The sequence below is a fragment of the Ursus arctos genome, unplaced genomic scaffold, assembly GCF_023065955.2.
Source record: "Ursus arctos isolate Adak ecotype North America unplaced genomic scaffold, UrsArc2.0 scaffold_4, whole genome shotgun sequence".
NCBI lineage: Eukaryota > Metazoa > Chordata > Mammalia > Carnivora > Ursidae > Ursus > Ursus arctos.
In genome coordinates this window covers 37,649,968-37,669,759 of record NW_026623056.1, presented here as the reverse complement: position 1 = coordinate 37,669,759, position 19,792 = coordinate 37,649,968, and the positions used below count along the sequence as shown (strand labels likewise).

The 19,792-nt window shown below is 40.1% G+C and overlaps 1 protein-coding gene across 47 annotated transcripts in view; it reads right to left on the bottom strand.

The window, feature by feature from the left end:
* The window catches only part of ZBTB20 (zinc finger and BTB domain containing 20), a 780,933-nt gene that overhangs the window by 291,706 nt on the left and 469,435 nt on the right, over window positions 1-19,792 (bottom strand). For 3 of the 47 annotated variants that reach the window (XM_048215051.2, XM_026493694.4, XM_026493699.4), the window contains exon 1: window positions 10,847-19,792. This exon is cut by the window's right edge and continues 46,761 nt beyond it. The exons of the other annotated variants lie outside the window; for them this stretch is intronic. The gene's annotated coding sequence lies outside the window, so the exon portion shown is untranslated. The remainder of the gene's footprint in view (window positions 1-10,846) is intronic. 47 annotated transcript variants of the gene reach the window in all.

Sequence of the window (19,792 nt, the reverse complement as noted above, 5' to 3'; positions counted from 1 at the left end):
CGTTCACTTACTTATTATTGATATAAGCATATTTTTCTCAAAATATAATAAATACAGAAAGGGGTATGTGAACAACATGATATGAAGATCAAAATCAAGGTTAGAACTAAGGACATCAGATTAAAATGTGAATGGAAAATGAATCACTTGTAAGATTAAAATTCAAATTTCAAATGGGAAAAAGGCACAGAGAGAGGCATAAAGAACACAATTCTAAAGATGGTGTTCATGGCTCCATGAAGGAAAAAATGAAGCAGATAGAGGGGTAGGCCTATTATATTTTTTGGATATGAGTATTCAGAGTTTTAAATCAGGCAAGAAGACAAAATAACTAGGAGAGTCTGGACTGGAAGACTGAGAATAATAGTTAGGGATAGTGAATACAGTGACCTAGGTAGACAATGAGGTCAGCAGTTAGAACATCGGGTAGCCAGGACTAGGACCTAAGTGAAAAGGCTGTAAGTAGAATATTCATTCATTCATTCATTCATTCATTCATTCATCCTACAATTATTGACTGAGCTGATACAATAATTTATTGAGCTATAATGGTGAACTGATCAAGAGATCAGGACTAGACTGTGCTTAACAGAATCTATAGTTTAGAAAGGACTTAAGTGATAGATGAGAGGAACTGGAGGGAGTAGGTAATAGGAGTCCAGCATCTAAGTAATTCTGCATCAAGTACTTGAAACCAGTGTTAAGGCTAAACTTAGACCCAAACCCTCTGCATCCAAGGTATGAGTTCCTCATTATATTCTCCACTTAAGAAGACATTGAGCTTAACATGAAGGTGAAGCTTAAGCCCACAGCTGGGGTAAGCAAGCCTTCCTAGGAGGATGGGGTGTGTGCATGTGTATTTGTATATGTGGGCAGGCACACACTTGTGTAGGTTTTTTCCTAACAGGTATTAACCATGACTTTACAGGAAAGGAATAAATGATGAGGAGGATGATAATGGTGATTATAACAACAGCTAATGTTTATTGAGTGCTTCCTGTATACCAGATATTGGTTGAAATATTTTACATTCATTAGATCATTTACTCCCCACAATAATTTTATGATGATGGTATCATTATCCCCATTTTACAGAATAAGAAACTGAGGTACTGAGAATTAGTTTTTCCAAGCTCACATAGCTAGTGAATGGTAGAACCCAGGCAGTCTGTCCTCTTAATCACTCTGCTATGCTGCCTAAATCCAGAGGAGCAATAGAAGGATTGTACTATCTCAGGTCAGAGCTTGTCTATGCCTACATAATATCTTTTTATACTCCTATAAATGATCTGAGGGTACTCTTACTAGAGCAGTAGCCCTGCTCAGGAATGTTTAACAATGGCATATTATGTTGTTCAAGAATATAATGAAAGTATAGTGGTAACAGATGAGAGAGATTTGGCTCTCAAAGACTTTAATTTTTATTATACTATTTAAACAATAAAGAAATACTGCACTGAGGTGGTAGAACAATAGGCCAGTTGATATGGAAAGTGACAATTTTAGTTTCAGTCAGCCACTATGTGTGGGTCCAGCTCTCCACCTCCTCATCCTCCACTTCTCTACAGGGTGACATAAGGGTTAATAAGATGACTATAGAACACATTTACCTTACAAGGAATCATAAGTTCTATTCTTACCATGATTTTCTTAGCCATGATAATTCTGCAGGAATTTCTTATTAAGACGGCATGATGAATCCCAACCCCAGGAATGAGAGTGACCAAATAAAATACCAGCACCATACTGGCTGAAGAAGTTTGAACTCCAGTGTCCAATTTTGTAGTGTCTACTCTTGACAAAGTTGACTGTTAGCGTAGGGTTATGAACATGAAATTTTCATTAAAAAACAAACAAACAAAAATCCATACTTAGCTCTGACTTTTTCTTTTTTTGGTCTCCTGGAATCAATTCTAAAGCATCATAGACATTCAAGTCAATTATTACGGCTTCTAACTTTCAGCTTGATTATATCTCAAGACAAAAAATGTCCCCTTTAGACATCTAGGGAATCACTTCCATGGGGTACTATATAACCTGTATCTTCCTGGGTATAAGACTATTCAGTACTATTATTTTCATAAGTGATCTGCGTCAAAACAGAGAGGGGGAAAAAGTAAACCAAGGACCTATTGGCTGTAAACCCAGCTGTATGCATAAGTCTATAATCCCTACTTTCTGGCCTCAACATACTAGAAGACCGTGACCTTAAATTTGGTAGAGAATATCTTGTAAGCAAGATAAACAGGAACCCCCAATCCCTGAACTCATCAGGGGTTTCTGGCCCCTTTTAGCATTTGACCTTCAACGAATAATATAGCTGCTTTTGGCCCTTAGCCTGTATTAGCTACAAAGGTGACTGATACCTGCCATATTTTAGGACAGCTTATCACTTCAGCCCCTGGAGTGATTGAGTATTTATAGACACAAAGATAGAAATATAAAGCACATATGTATAGGCAGGAGTCCCCTGGAGGTGGCGATTAGGACCAGGCAGTAATTTTAGCTTGAAGTTCCTATGACTTAAATAGCCACTTGAGCTCTGCTCTTGCAGTTTACGATGTCAATAGAACCCCTAAATGAAATTACAGCCTTCTGATACGCAGCAGGATATCCTTTCTTTGCCATGCAATATACACGGCCAGGAGAAATTGCTCTGTATATGGAGTTTCACTAAAGCAGAATTTATCATAAGGCTGCTCTGCTAAAATATCATTATGCTGTTATTCACTGGATAACACATCTAATGACTCGGGGTGCACTTGATAGCCATGTTTCAGTGAACACAGACGCACGCCCTGATGTGAACTGGGCACTCCAGTGCTTCAAAGCGCTATCGATTTCAATTCTACCATAATTTACACCTGGCTTGTTTTGCCAATAGCTTGAACCCATGCTAACAGTGGAACATACACATATGAGTATTAGAGAAATCAGGAATGAACTGTATAGCAAAAATGCATGCAGCAAACATTCTCGGATTCTGCCTTTATAATAATCTCCTTTGATGCTAATTAAGTATTCCGCACAACTTTCTCTGGGGATTTGGGAAATGGGCATTTCCTCTGCTAGCACTGTCCCAGGCTGCTGGTGATAGTAAGGATAACCTCTTCCATTTGTACAAACTGTGGGTGCCAGTCATCTTGGTTCCCCCACCATTTGGCACAACGACTGGCTTATGATAGCTGCTCATAATAATAATCTTCTCTAAGGATCCTCTTCCTCTCTCTGTTCATAAATGTAGTATACTCTAAGGATCTGCTCCCTTTGCTTTCTGTCAATAAATTTTCCTTGAGAAAAGTCCACTCCATAATTTTAACTGCTACTGTGATGCTGACAATTCAGATGGCTGCCCAACTTCTGTCTCTCACTGACCTGTCCTCAGCTTTCCTGACTAAATCCAGCAGCCTACCAGAAGTCTGGATGCCCCCCCCATCTCAAAATAAACACATTCAAAAGCAAATCTATCATCTTCCCCTGTCTACAAAACCTGCTCCTTCTCCTCAGAGCTTTCCTCGCTTAGTTGTGTAAGGCAGAAACCTGGGAGCAATCCAAAATGCCTTCTTCTCTCGATACCCAGCCCAAAGGTTATTAGATTGTGCTCATTCTGCTTCTTATCTCTTGAACATGTCTCCTTCTCTCTATTCCCACAGTTACTGTCCTAGTTCAGGGCTTCATTGTTTCCTGTCTGACAATTTCAGTTGCCTCCTAACTCATTTTCCTGCCTCCACTCTCCCATCCCTCCAATCCATCCTCCAGCCTGCTGCCAGGGCGAGCTTCCATAACACAATTTGATCATTAACCTTCCCTACTTAAAACTTTCAATGGCTCCCCAAATGCCACAAGATGAAGTTAAAACTTCTTTGCATGGTGATCGGGGCCCAACATGATTGTTCCCTGACTACCTCTACAGCATCATTTCTCCCCCCCTCCCTGCTCTGCTAAACATCAGTGACACGGATCCCCAACTCGCCACGCAATTTCCTCTTGAAGTGCCTTTGCCCCTGCAGCCTTTCCTCTCTCTGACCATCTTGGAAAATCCCTCAAGGCCCAGCACGGATTCATTAGCTCTTCTGTGAGGCTTTCCCTGACCCTGGGCCCCAAGGTACATTCAGCTGAACACACTCTCTTGCGCCTCCAAAGTTCCTTGAACATCATTCAATTATGATACTTAGCATATAGCATCATCCCAACTTGTTTGCCTATCTGTCTCCCCTGTGGAGCAACTTGAGGTCATGTCTTATTCATGTTTGTATTGTCACTGACGAAGTCAAAACCCTCACGACAGCATATAAAGGCCTACATGCTCGGGCCCCACTGCCTGCCCTACAGTATCCCCAACCACGTTTTCCTTGCCTACCCTGATCCTGCCACAAAGACTACTCGGTTATCACTCAAACTTGCCAGATACATTCTTGTCCAGGACCTTTGCATTTGGTGCCACTGTCAAAAATGCTCTTGCCTAGATATCTATAAATTTTGCTTTCTCTCTTTTCTCAAATGTTGCCCCCTCAATGAGGCATTCCCTCTCTCCAGTTTAAAATTGCAACCTCACCCCTCACACACATACTCTCACTCTCTTTCCTCCTTCACTTTTCTCCGTAGCAGTTATCACTATCCAACATGATATATTTGACATATGTACTTGCTTATCATTTTTCTCCCCTGACTAAAAAGTAAGCATTACAAAAACAGAGACTTCTTTTTGTTTTGTTTACTGTAGTATCCCCAGCCCTTGCAAAAGCTCTGGGTGTACAGTATGTGCTCCCCTATAAATACTTGTTAATAAATGCATCAATCTTTAGTTTCTAGAATAATACCTGACACAGAGTAGGGGTTCAAAATGTTTCTTGAATTAATAAATAAACGAGTGAGTGAATGAATTAATGTTAAATCCATGCTTTATGAATGTGTTGAAGAACAGTCTTTGTAATCTGATCCTCATAACAACACCAGTAAGTAAGTTGAGTGGGTAGTATTATTCTCGTTAGACAAATGAAGCAACTGAAAGTTTAGGAGCCTAAATTAAGACTGCATGGGTAGTTTAAGGTTTGCTACTCTTTTCATTTCAGTATTAAAAGGTAAAGACAATTCTCTGAACTCTGCTCATGATGTAGCTTTAACATTTATTACACTATTTTGGTTCCTCTTGACTAAGAAGGCAATTAACTGGAGGTGCAAGGTGCTAATACCTTTTATTACAATTTGTGTCTTTCCTTATTAGGTGCCTTTCATAAAACAGATCCTTTTCTTTCATTTTCAAAAGTGGATTAGGCACTCATACAATTTTGCCCCTCAGAGTGGTTTGTACATGGCTACCCAAGAGGACATCAGGCTACAAATCCTGCCAGAATTAACTGGAAGGTGAGTGTGGCATTTGTATCTTGAGGATGAACAGGTTGTTTGATGCCACGTTTGTGCTAACGGAGGTGTCCTTAATGTGTTAACACCCAAAGGAGGGCAAATTCAACAACAAAACATTTCAGTTTTTGGCATGTCTATGGAGAGTTAACTTTCCATTGTTCAAGGGTTAATTATCCATTATGTGAACCACTTCTCTTTCTCCCTCTGGCTGCTTACATCTAGGAATTCAGTTTACTAAAGGATAAGTAGGGAAAATAGATGGAAATGAAACTAGTACATTTCATTTATATATATTTGAAGATCTGGAAAAGAATTCAGTGTAGAAGACAGAATTAAATGTAGTTTGAGGACGGCCAAGGTGACTGATCACTGACAACAGACTAAAGCACATTTTATACAGTATCTTGGTTTCTTTCAGTTATTGTTTATCAGGGTTGGTTTATAGTATATGAAGTTACTCCCTAAATGTAATTCATGTCAGCCACTTGCCATGTAAGGTGCTGGAATTTCTCTTCTTTGATGCCCCAGAGCACTAACGGTGCCTTAGTGTCCTGTGGCTTAATGACTGAAGCAGCACCAAGAGATCCCACCAATTTCTCTACTCATCCATGAGAAACAATTGCACTTAGCTATTTTCAGCTATTATTTCCCTAAAAAGGGGCACTTAATTAGTGCCTGTTAAAATAGGGCGAATGATTTGGCTGCCTGTCCTTTTGCCCCTGTCTTTATTGTGCTGTCTGTCTTCCCCTCACCCCCACTACTGTCTAGTTCACAGGGCATTCAGAGGCAGTCTTGACATCAGCCTATCCACATCTGACATCAGGCGGAGCTCCTTAGATGTTGGCTCTGAGGAAAGGAAGAACCACTGATTGACTGAGTTACTGGCAAGCTGGAGAGGCCTTTGGTCAATATGATAAATTCTAGGTGAGTCTGGTCCTGTCAGACTGTGTGAGCGCAACAAGCTGGGTATGTGGCCCCCTCAAGAGTCCTGGAAAATGAATGGAACGACTGCAAGCTCAAGACCCCATGTTCTGTCAGGAATATCCTGTGCGTTGTGGAAATTTGAGAAGGCACCTCTGTAGATAGTGGCAGGTGCCGTCAGTGAGTCCGAAGATCTGATATGGGAATTTAAGGGGTTCAGATAGAGAAGAATCTATTGATTTGCTTTCTGGACATACTCCTTTTGTTATGATAAGTAAAACATATACACTGAATGCGCTGACATACAGATATTCCTTAATCACCTACTCACTGATCTTCCACTCAGACTGAGCAGTTTGACACTGGTTGGGAGGGAGACAAACATGAAATGCACTACCTGCCTTCTAACCACCTGTAGTTTCATACCTACAAAAAACTTCAGTTCAAAGCAGTATATGATAAGTGCCAACTGAAACCTAGAGATTTTTAAAATGCTATCCATGTCAGAAGGGGAAGTTAACTTTTAGTTTGGGTTATCATAAACAACTTCAGAGAAACAAGTGTGACTGGGCAAGGATATGATCTGGTGGGGTGTCTTGAAAAGGTGTCTGGAAAATTATAGTTGCTGATGCTGATATGTAAATACAGCATCAAAGTATTTAGCATACACCTAAGTAACTGAGAAACTGGAATAAATTGGGAATTTGTACATAAATTCATTCTTACAAAATAAAGCAAATTCATTAAATATAGCCTCAATTTTAAGATAATTAATAGCAATTTAATTACTTTCTACTTATTTTAACTACTTTATACATATAGCGATTATTATTTTGAGACTGTGCATAATAGAATTTACATTTATAATCTAACATGTATATTTGATGAAGGATAATTACTAATCTTATTGGCTAACCAAATCTCACCTTTTATAGATACTGTTCATAAATATTTGTACAAAATTTCTGTGTTGTCAGTGCGATAAAATGTCAACTACACTTCATTTAAGGTCAATTTGTAAAACATCTGGTTGAATTCAAAGGCAAGTAAACCTAGGTAGTAGTCAGTCATATTTTCAATAGTTGAGTATAGGTATGCCATAATGCAAGTATATATGCACTTACAAGCTAACATACATACACAGTCACACATGATACAATGAATCAACTTCTTTTTAACTTTCAAAAATATGTATCTTTTTAAAGGAATCATAAATATCAAAAAGCATTTTTATATAAATAAGAAAGAATAATTTCTTATTGGTGTAATCATAATTCTGTTATTTAGTGATGTCATTTTTGTCTAATTCTGACTGCCTAATTAAATGAATGTAACATGCAGGAAGCACTAATAGCTAAAATGTGCATGCAGGAAAGTATACATTCTACAGCATGCATCCTCTGAAATGACATTACAAATTTTTGAGATGAGCCTGAAAAACTGAATTAATGATAGTACACTATTAAGGTTTATAACACAGGTATTGAAACAAAATCAGGTATTAATACAATTTAAGCAGAAAGAAACACATCATTATCTTGCCTTCCAGAGATGTACTGATCATATTCAGATGTATATACTCCAACTTTGCCGTTGAATTCTTCCATAGCCATGTGGACCTCCAGATCTTGCCAATAATAAGGAAAATCTCTCTGGCAGGTTATATTTTTAAAATGTCATCTCTTGGGATATACTCTGAGATATTCATATTTACCTATTCTCTGCTTACAGATGCTCAGAAAGTTTTATATATTAGATGTAGGAGATTTCAACATCAAAATGTTTTTGAAGTGTTGGAGATCCAGCCTGCCTTTGGTATAGCCCTAATAGACATCCTTACAGATAATTCTCCTGGGAGTCTACAGCCTGAGTGTTAACTGAGTGAAGCACAACCTCCTACGTAGGTCTTGGTGGTAATGGGCTAAAAGCTAGTTACATTTTTATACCATATTTTTAAAATTTTAACACCATTTTCCTATTCAACCTCTTTCTTTAGAAAACAAGAGACTAATGGAAAATCCCCAAGAGACATTATAACATACAAATAGTATGGCCATAACTAGCATGCCTAACTGAAATAGGCAAACTTTACTGTTATATATCACTGAAATGTTTATCATACTCATCCTAATAAAACGTGGAGACCGCTTCCTGTCATGATGACAGGTGAGGAATTTGATGTGCCTCACAAATTATAGGTATCATGATACAAGCCTGATTCTGTTGTAGAGGTCATGACAGACCTTGATGAGGCTGTAGCAGGGGTCAGTCTCTGCAGAGAACTTGGGATATTTGAGCATGTGTGAGTTCTCTGGTTAAGAATCTGAATCGTCCAGAGTAGCAAACAAAATTTCAAAGCTAAGTATCAGTGTAATGTGTTGGATGACTGCACCAGCTTGGACAAGAGTGCACACAACAGGCACACACAATACACATCTGGTTCAACATAAAATCAACTATTGCTAAAGCATTTTTGACTTTTAGGAGGAATCTATTGGCAATGTGTTAACAGCAAGGACAACTAAAACAATAAAATAGCATCTCTTTCCAAATATTTAAGAACATCTAGTAAGTGCCCCTTAGGCTGGATTGTGGTTCTTGAAAGTTTTAGCGTATGAGAACCATATTGGGGACATCAAAGACTCCTCCCTCTTTCCAAAGAGCAATTTACTTCAGATGCTGCCACACACTCAAATGCTTTTATGGCTACCATGTTTTTTTGTTTGTTTGTTTGTTTGTTTTTTGTTTTTTCCACTTTAAATATTTTGGAATATGCCAGATTCTTGAAATTGGAAGGAAGACAAGAAAACATGGTAAGATCAAATACCTTTGTAAGAGCAGTTTAGTAGTCACCTGATGGCAAAGGGCAAATATACATTTCAGCTGAAATTCCACTTCCGGGGAGAGTGTGAGTTATCAGTAAGGACATGGAAGGCACACATTGGCTCTGAAAGCTCGTCTGTTGACTCCTCTGCTAGTCTCATATCAAACAGGATGCAACCACCCCCATTCCATTCCTTCGACAACTTCCCAGAGCACACTCAATCAGAGTCTTTTATATTGAGGGCAATACTATATTTGGGTTTAATACTGTGAGGACAGTCATCTAGTTTTCCTATGTCAGGATGATAAATTTCCCTGGAACCAAATAAGGATTCTCACTGCATTCTTCTATTCGATACCATGAATGCAGAAGAATAAAGAAGAGGGTGTGACAAATAATATTTTCCAAAGGTCGGGTGAGGGGAGTTTCCCTCACATTTAAAAGCAACCAGTTCTTAGCAAAGTGATCTTTAGAAAAACAGTATTAACAATATTCCTTTGGTATGCATCTACTTTTCTTTCCCGTTTAGCTGGGGACGTTAAATATTCTGAGCAGAATGTAAATGTCCAGAATAGCGATGCGTGAAGTTGGTAGAGAGAAACTCCAAATGAACGAAGAGTCCCACTTTCATTTCCCCCTCTTACCACCCCGAAAGCTACCTCCCTGCCCTCACACACTCACCTACCTTCCTCCTCCCACAAGCATGTTTGCTAGGCATGTCAAGGCTGACATCCATCGGTGGCAGCATGAAACCTATGCCTGCAGGATCCTCCTGAGAACGGACTCAAGGCTCTGCCATTGTCCATAGAGTGCTCTCAGCTGTGAACACTAAAATCTTCATCATTCCGTTGGATTGTTTGGTAGCGTTTTAAAAAAATTGTATTTTTTTTTAAACACCCTTTATTTCCTGACTGCCTCAGAGACACCAAGAATAGAATCCTTGACACATCAAATTCTGGAACCTCACCACTCACCAGGACTGTGGTTCCTGATCCAAGGAGTGTCGACTGAGAATCAGCACAGTCTCTTGAGAGTGTCCAGGCCTGGCTGCTAAGCTCCCTGCTCTGATTAGTTTGTCGAGTTCACAGTGTTCCAGAGTGCTGAAGCACAGAAATTAGGGAGGGGAGGTGGAAGGAAAATCACTGGAGCCTCTTACGATCTAACTTCCACTAACTGAGAGGAAATGTCTTATAAATAAACAACAGCAAGAGAAACAAAAAAAACCCCATCCCGTTCTGCCAGAGGAATGTACATTATTGTCTCCCGACGGAAAACTTTACACCACACCAGAATGCAGCCATGTCTCCTGAAACTACCTCCCTCAAAACAGAAAGAAAAAGAGAATCAAGAAGGGAAAAAAAACAACAACAACACCACCAAAAATGATTTTTTTCATCCCCTTGAATTCTGTTGGGAAGTTCATGTGAGTTCCCAGTAGACAAGCTAAACGAAGCAGTTTCAACAGTGTCACTGTTCCAGGATTTCTTGCAGAGGCTGCCTATTAGCAAAATTTCATTTCTGCCCAGATCATTGCTGTGCCATCCGGACATTTTCAGAAGGGAAGTTCAGGGAAGCGGGGGAGGGTACGATCGTGGAGGAGAGGAAGAAGAGAGGACAAAGGAACACTCCTGATGAACCGGAATGCCCTGGCCACGGCCATGAGAAAGCCGGCCCCCACCCACCACCCCACCACTGCTTGTTGAGGACTTGGTGATGCAGTGTGTGTGATCTACTTACTCTTTCTGCTCGGGAGGCTGAGGTTCCTACATTTCCAGCTCATGCTGGACTGTACCGTAAGCAACAAGTGAAATGAGTTCAGTGATCTCATTCTAGTCCTTCGACTCCTGTCCACATCGCTAAGCGACTGCACAGCTTGGCACAGGCCAGGATGAGTCAGCAGTCTCTGGTCATGAGAGGCCAGGCCTGGAATAGCAGGGGGGTTTAGGTCAGGAGCAAAATGAAGCAGAAAGGCAGTCTAGATGGCAGCGCTCGGCTCTGCAATACACGGAGATACTGCAGGTCAAAATGAAAGAGCCTCCACGGCTGGGGGGTGAAGACTGTAGGATTGCAGAAAAAGGAGCAGCCGGGGAAAAACTTCGAACAGCTGCCTACCAAACATAACAAGAACAAATCAGAGTACCACAGGCAGGAAAAAAGGGCACTGTGAGAGCCCTGGAGGAGAATAGAGGTTCATTAAGATTTCTGGAATACTTTTTTTTTTCCATGTGCTTCTGCACTTGATTTAAGAAACAGTGGTTACCTATATACTATCCTGGCATTTTGGTATTGCTTTCCCAATTTGGTAAGTAGCAAAACAAACATATAAAAGCAAAGCACTGCTGTTAAATAACAAGAAGCCTCCTACTCCATAAAAGAATGCAATTATAAATAAAAGACATATCTCAAAGATGTACATTTGAGTCAATAGTGTCTTTGTATAACCTGCAAAATACTGATCACAAAATGGCTAAAGAGAAGTACTCCTTAAGTCGAGCTTGAGTGGAGGTAGAGAAGAGCTGAGAGAAAAGAGAGGGCCAAGTTCAATGGTGAAACGCAAAGGACATATGATATGGTGTCCGTACATATACTCAATGGGGTCAGCATAGATGTCCATCAGAAATAGAGGCTTCCCACCAACAGACTTTCCAACATCTCTCCCTCTGCAGTGTTGCCGTAATACAGCAAGAGGAGAGGGAAAATAAAATATCAGAGGGAAAAACAAGGTTCAACATAACAAATCAGTCAGAGGCAAATTGCCCTATGAGCCAATGGATAAGGAAAAATCTTAATATCTGAAACAACCTTAGAGGAACCGTATCTGGATAAGGAGACTGAGGTGGAGACTGAGAATTATCAGCAAATAATAGTGATGACCTCATAAAAAGGAAGAAAGCAATCTCACGTCAGATAGTGTGCAGCAAGAATGGCATGGAAAGAGAGTAAGATCTGCAGAGCTCGGAAACACTAGTAAAAGACTTCTTTAGACAGGGAATAATAAGGACCCACTATACATTACTAATTGGTATCTCTTAGAGATGCATACGTATGTAAGATATGTCAGAACATGGAGAGTAAATTTTATTTAGTTTTCATTCCAGAGTGTACTAAATTATTTCAACACATCTTTATTAAATACTCAGCCTTAGGCAGATGAACTCTCTAGCCTCGATTGTCTTGTCTTTGAAATGGAGTATTATCACCCTTGTTGAAATATTTATAAGGACTGAATCAGTGTTTGTCAGTCCTTATCAGAGCAGTGTCTGTCACATGGTGAGCACTCAATAAATTGCTGTTGTTTTTATTTGATTATCATATCTTCCTAAGTGCCCACTGAAAGAGTCATTTCCAGTGTTGTTCCCCTGGATTGAGTAGAACCCGTACGAAGGCTCCAGTAAAATGAGTTGAGTAACACTCCTCAGAGACGCTGCTTTAAAAAGCTCATTTCTGTCTGGGTGTGTTAGACATTATACTTGAACACAGAGGATGCTGAGAATCTATTATGTTAAAGTCCCAATTTGGGGTATCTATATTGTCAAAGCAGCTTGAAGCTTAACAGTGTCCAGTAACTAGGAGCCTAAAAAAGAAAAGAGGGATTTTTAGAAGGTTCTCCAAAAGCAACAGGATAAAAGTGCTATTGGCCTTGACCACATGATGAGGGTTTTTTACCAAAGGGGAAAACTTAGTCCAGTTGATCATCCCAGCCTAATTGATTAATTGTGGGTCTGACCATCTGGCTGATGAATGCTGACACCCAGCAGTGATTACTGTGTAACACAAATCCGGATGTGCTCTCCCTGATGCCTCCCACAATAATGGCAACTCTGAACTTAAGGTTAGTTTATTCAGGCCTCTTGGCTCAATCTCTTCATGGAACAGTGGTTGTGGCAGGGAATATTTTACTAGACCTGGTCAAGCATTATCTTCTCTTATTTCAGTTACCCCCTCCTTCCCAACTCCACGCCTACCCTGTCCTGAGCCCTCTCTTGTCTATAATCACTTTTCATGCAAAGCATTCCATCTGTAGTTTTCATCATACTGTCTGATTCTCTCATTTCCGGTTGCTCTATTCTGAAAAATATTTGGTTTAAAAGACCTGTACTGCTATTTCACAGGGAATCCTATTGAGACATTTTTATTGTATCTTCTTTGCTACTCTTTTGCTTTAAATTAATCTGTGCTTCCAAATTCTACATATATATACATATATATATATGTATGTGTGTGTATATATATATATATATATTTTTTTTTTCACCTAACTCATGAGCCTGATTAAAAGGCCCATATATTGCTCAAGTTCTCCATGTGGTTAACAGAACACAAGGGTTAATAGAAGACAGTTCTTCTATCTTGAACTTACATCTGATTCTCAGTTCGGAGTGTCCTATGGAGAAGACTCTGGAACATATTTCACTGCTAGAGAAGGAAAGTTGGGCTCCTGTAAATCACAGGGATCAATAGCACTGCCATCAATCCATACCTGGAGATAACCTGCACGCAGGACAGTTTCCCAAGGAAATCAAATCTGAATGCATAAATATAAACCCTGGAGGATTATAACCGAAGGTTTTATTATTTTTTGTGGGAAGGCACGGGGGAGTAAACGGACACAAAATGTCTTGCACAAGCTTGGCCAATGAGTCACAACCAAGCAGGATCATCCATTTCCCCTCTCTTTTTCCCAGACTGATTTCCATCTCAAAATTCATCATGTTTCTTGTTCCATACAGATGCTGAATTCTTCTATGTTCCAGGCTGGGTTAGTGTTAATTTTCAGTAGAGGATGGCAATAGCACGCTGAACTGCAGAGTTCCAGACTGGGAACTGGGAAATGTTTTTGGCCTGACTGTCAGTAAACAACTATGTGTCTAGGGCAAGTCAAGTCCCTTAACTCCCCATGTCTCAGTCTCTTCATTGAAAAATGATAGGGTAGGACCACATGAACTCCATAGTCTCTGCCAACACTAAGATTCTATGGTCCTATAGCTCATTTCCTTTTTCTCTCTGGCATCAACTGCTCAACCACTCTGCTTATAGTCCTTTCTCTGCTCCCAGTTACTGATGGAAAAATATCTCCCTCATTTCCTATCCAGTATTTTGTATTTGTAACCCCCCCTCTTTTTATTTTTTTTTCTTTTGGTGCTAGATATTTGGAGTCAGAAACATGAACCTAACCAGATAGATGCTTTAAATGTGAAGGCGTTTGAGGAGAATAGCTTTCCCATTGTAGAGCATTTAGTGTAGCTCGGCCTGGAGGAAGCCAGCCATCCAAAAGTGGAGCAAAGGGGCCAATTCACAAATGAGAGGAAGCCTTTCATAATAAGAGTCTCCAGACTCTTCAGTTTCGATAAAGCTAAATGCTACCACATTCTAACTACTTTTCCAATCAATCTCAGACATCATCACAGACACTTAGGACTACAAATTTGAGGCCCAGCACTGGCAGTGATGCAGTTCTTATTTCACCTCCACCATGTATTGCCAAGTAGGATTTAGGATGGCATAGTAATAAGAGCCAAGAGGACAATCTGTCATTTATTTTCCTCCAAACTTTTCGAAATTTCCCATTTGGGCTCTGTTTCCCAGTTTTAATTTGGTAACTGCCATTTTTCAGCATTTCTTTTAACAGGTTACTAATAATTTCTGATACAGGATCTCATATTTCATTTTGTGCTGCTAGAACTGCTGTTAATATTTCATCTGCCTTCACTTCGGCTCTGAATAAAGGCTGCTAGGTTTTTGATACACTGTTAACACTTTGATTCTGGGGGATTGGATCACCAGTGTTCCTCCAGTTTTGTCCATATCTTGTTGAGTACAAGTGAGAGATTACCTGTCTCAGAAATAGCTCAAAGCGTGGCGTACATTCTAGGGATACTTCAGAGTTTTGTTTTGTTTTTTTTTCCTGGATATTTGATGAAAACAAGAAAAGCAAGTTTTTGTGTTTGTTCTCCCGGGTAACTTGCTATCTGCTTCAGTGGTAGTGTTCTAGAAGCAAAGGGCAGTGGTTAAGAACCAGGGCTCGCAGGAAAATCTAGGTTCAAATCCTAGCTCTGAAGCTTACCACACATATCATGTTAGGCCAGTTCCTTAACCTTTCCAAGCCTGTTTTCCCCCTGGTAAAATGGGGATAATAATAGTGCCCACCTCTATTGCTATGAAGATTCCATAAATTAATGTAAAGTGCTAAGGACTTTCTGAGTTCTCAGGAACTGATGGGTATCATTATTATCCTAGCATTAATAATCTACCAATTCACATCATAGTGTTATTTTGCAACATCTTTTCAAGGTCAATGAATTACTTTTGAGTCTAGACCTTTGCGGTTTGCTTTATTATAGTTCACATATAAGAAATCCTCAGTGAAATCTAGTAAAATATTTTTAAAATGGTCCTTAAAACAATGCATAGTTAAAAATAGTATATAACATCATATTATTACATCATCTTTCAATCTAGCACCAGATTCTCAAAAGTTTATTTTTTTAAGATTCTATTTCTTTATTTGACAGAGAGAGAGCGAGCACAAGTTGGGGGAGTGGCAGAAAGAGAGGGAGAAGTAGGCTTCCTACCACCCAGGCACCCTCTCAAAAGTTTTTGTTCATCTAATAGCCAGGCCTAGATAAGGTGCCCTGTACCAATGCTAATCCATTCCATAAAGAGATGGCTTATCGTATTTACTTTTCCATATTCCCAAAGAATATAGATTATTCTAATATTCTTTGGGTATGTATTAGTCAGGGTCCATTAGGAGAGAGAAACCACACAGCAATTTGAACAGGAAAAGTTTAATATAAAGAATTATTAACTATAACAGCGGATTGCAGTAATGAGGGAGTAGCTAGTAAGAAGTAAAGAGAATTCTAAATTATATAAGAATAGCAAATATAAGGAGCAACCATTACTTGTAGGGCTGAGATACAGTGCCCAAGGAAGAGTCCCCTCCAGCCCTGGAGTGGGATCCAGATCTTGGACCAGGCACAGATATTGATGAATGAACAGCAGGGAAATTGCTAGAGAGCTGCATTAGCAGATCTTGCTGGAAATCTGCACTCTAGGGAGCAGGGAGGCTGTTCATAGGGAGGTGTCTCATCGGAGGCACTCCACTACACAAACCACCCAATGTGTGTGTGTGAGCGCATGTGTACATGCATGTGCGTGCATACATGTGTGGTGGGTCCTGGGGGAGGCTGCTGGTCGCTGGGCCCTGGAGAAGCTACATGTTCTCCAGCTGCTGGACACCAAAGCAGCTGCGTGTGCTGCAGCAGCCAGGCCCTGGAGAAACTATGCATACTGCTGGAATCTGCCAAAGGAATACCCAGGAACCAGCAAGAAAAACCTCTTCTTCCTGTAATGTCTCTCCGAACCCCCTACTGACAAAGTGCACTCACACCAGCTTGGAAAATAAATATATTTAAAGGACTCAGATACGTTTTTGTAGAGAAGGTAAAGAAAGGTAAATCTGGACTGGAGTGGCAATGCGTTGATAACTCAAAGTTATCATTATGTGCTCACATACTTTATAAAAATACCCACTTTGCTGATTATAATCCAATGTTCTCAACTTAACTATAATACTGTTCACCTTTACTAATAAATTGACTCTGCATAGCTAAATAAATACTGCTAGAATTAAGGAAAATAAGATTCTATTAAAAGTAGCAATACTTGGGGCGCCTGGTTGGCTCAGTCAGTTAAGCATCTGCCTTGGGCTCAGGTCATGATCTCAGGGTCCTGGGATTGAGCCCTGCATCAGGCTCCCTGCTCCTCGGGGAGTCTGTTTCTCCCTCTCCCTCTGCCCCTCCACGCACTACTCTCTCTCTGTCTCAAATAAATAAATAAAATCTTTTTTTAAAAAGTAATAATACTAGTATTTGTATAATAACCTTTTTCCCTCAAGTGCTGCCCATGTGTGTTTTGTTTATAATTTACAGATTAAGAAAAAGATGTACAGAAATACTAAACTATTTTTTTATATTTTTATCTTTATTTGATTTTATTTTTAAAAAATTTTTTATTACACAGAAATACCAAACTATTAACCCAAATTAATGCATCAGTGATCCCAGTCCAGAATTTCAGCTAAACGGATAATCAGAGAGTCATTACTAATGACCCACAACTTCAAGGGAGGTAAAAATTGTCTTAATTACCATTTTTTTTCCTTTTCTTTTTATGACTCCAGAATCCATGTTTACTGTTGACTCATTTTTTGGGGGGGGGCTGTTAAGTATAGGTTGCTATTTTTCAGAAAAATGTATCATATATTTAGTAGGAAATTTTTCCTATGGTTCCTATCTTATATTGTTATATCCTTAATATCAAACAGAGAAACATCAGGAAATGACCAATTTGGTACATTCCTCAAGGTATACAGTGATCACTCTCAGAACTGGTTTTACATATAGACAAGGAGGTATCTTGCAGAAATACTGACCCTGGTTTACCTAATTCCTTAATTCCTTTAAAAAGAGGCCTGGGGGCACCTGGGGTGGCTCAGTTGGTTAAGGGTTTGATTCTTGGTTTCAGCTCAGGTCATGATCTCAGGGTCCTGGGATGGAGCCCTGCATCAGGTTCCCTGCTCAGCTGGGAGTCTCCCTCTCCCTCTGCCCCTCCCCTCCGCAGCCTCCCCACCCCCATTTGCATGCTCGCTCTCTCTCTCAAATAAACACATAAATCTTTAAAAAATAATAATAAAAATAAAAAGAGGTCTGAACCTTTTATTCTCTAATCAGAGGTAGGTTTTTAAAACACAAACTGTTGACATTAGGAAAGGTTGTGTTAGTGAGAGGCCAAAAGCACAGAAAGCAGTTCTGTGAGAAGAGGGTCCTCTGGAGAGGAGACTATCTCTAGGCTAAGGCCACAAAGTCTGCATCTCACTCATTTACCCAGTTTTCCCCATGCCTGGCCAAAAGTAGTACTGTCTGTGCTTGATGTTATGGAAAGGACCTGCTTGCTTCCTCACGGTTGCGTTTTCTGAAAACCAGTGGTTCATGGAGCAAAGCAAGCCTCGTCAGCCTGTCTCACAATCACTGGCGGCATCGCTGCCAGCTGCAGGCAGTTGTCTTTGGGATGTTCGTCCTTTGTGTTGTGTGTAAGGACTGAGGATAAGCCTAATGACCCTACATACGTTTGAGCCCTACCTCCCCAACAAACACAGACACACACCTCTCCCTGGTGATTCCCGAGTCCAGAGGGGGATGATGACAAAGGAGAGCCGTGAGCCCATGTGAGTCAGGCAGGCGAGTCCGTTTTATTTTAGTTTGCCCTTCTGTTCAGCAGGCTTTTCTGCTCTGACCCACTATACTTACCCTGTCGGCTGCTCTTACTAGCAACATGCCTTTTTAATCAGCCTTCCTGGGGTCTGCATTTGATTACAGCATTTGTGTTCTATTTTGATTCTTTTGTACTGTGCCCTGTGGTGTTAGCTTGAAAGGTGTTATTTATAAAATGAAATTCTATTGTATTGCCACTTGGATTCAAAGAGGACATATAATATTAATGCAGAATGTATTTAATAATATCTTGAATCTATTAAATCAATTTCTTCATGAGAACACAGAAATGGGGGGAGGCAAGTTGGTTAGTAACCAGGTAATAAGATTTAAGAATTACCTGAACTTTCCTTTACAAGCACTTGTAAAAGTCGACACAAGAATCATTCTCTTAACGTCAGGGTTTCCAGAAGGAGGAGACTACCTTTCCTCAGCCAGCCTAGTGCGGTGTGCACCTGTTTAAACATTGAATTGTGAAGGCCAAACATTTTCCTAGGCCTTAGATGCAAATTTTTTGACTAAGGAAACCATGAGAAGAAACATGGATATGACTTTTTTACTACCTAGGAAGATTTAGGTAAAGAAGGAAATATAATCACCTGTTTCCAAGGAGCTGCTTGCAAGATTTGTTTAAAAAAAAAAAAAAGGAAATTTCTTACGTAGAGTTTTCAGGATGGAATGTTTAGAATGATGTTCTCACTTAGCGTAAGTATAGGTTTCTTTATGGCTGCTGGGCCTCTGTAGTCTGATTAGAGTGATGAAGGAGTGCCCAACTTCTTTTCACTCCTAATTTTATTTTATTTTTAAAAAAGATTTTATTTGAGAGAGAGGGAGAGTGTGCACCAGCAGGGGGCAGGGGCAGGGGGAGAGAGAGAAGTAGACTCCCCGCTGAGCAGGGAGCCCAATGAGAAGCTGATCCCAGGACCCTGGGATCATGACCTGAGGACCCTGAGACACTTAACTGACTGAGCCACCCAGGCATCCCCTTTTCACTTCTAATTTTAATGTACACCCAACACTGAAACATTATATCATGGTATCACTGCTTGCTTATCACAAGTGTTGCTGCACACAGCCATTCTTCCCTTAAACTTTTTTTCCCCCTGTTGATACAACTGAAATCATCAATGGCTAAGCTGCTGTTTGAACAGGGACTAAGGAAGGATCTGGTGTGGAGGACAATGTAGCCGTCAGGCCCTACAGAACTTGCTAAAAGAAACTGTCGCACCCAAGTGAAGTTGGCTGTGCAGGCCTGAATGACAGCGCCTAAATAATCATGTGTTCTCACTCACTGGCTCAGTACAGAACTCCAGGAAACCCTGGATCCAGGTTCTAATCACAAAAATGGGAATAACTATATTTATCCTTTTCTACATGCATTGGGCTTCTTTAGGGACAGATGAGATAA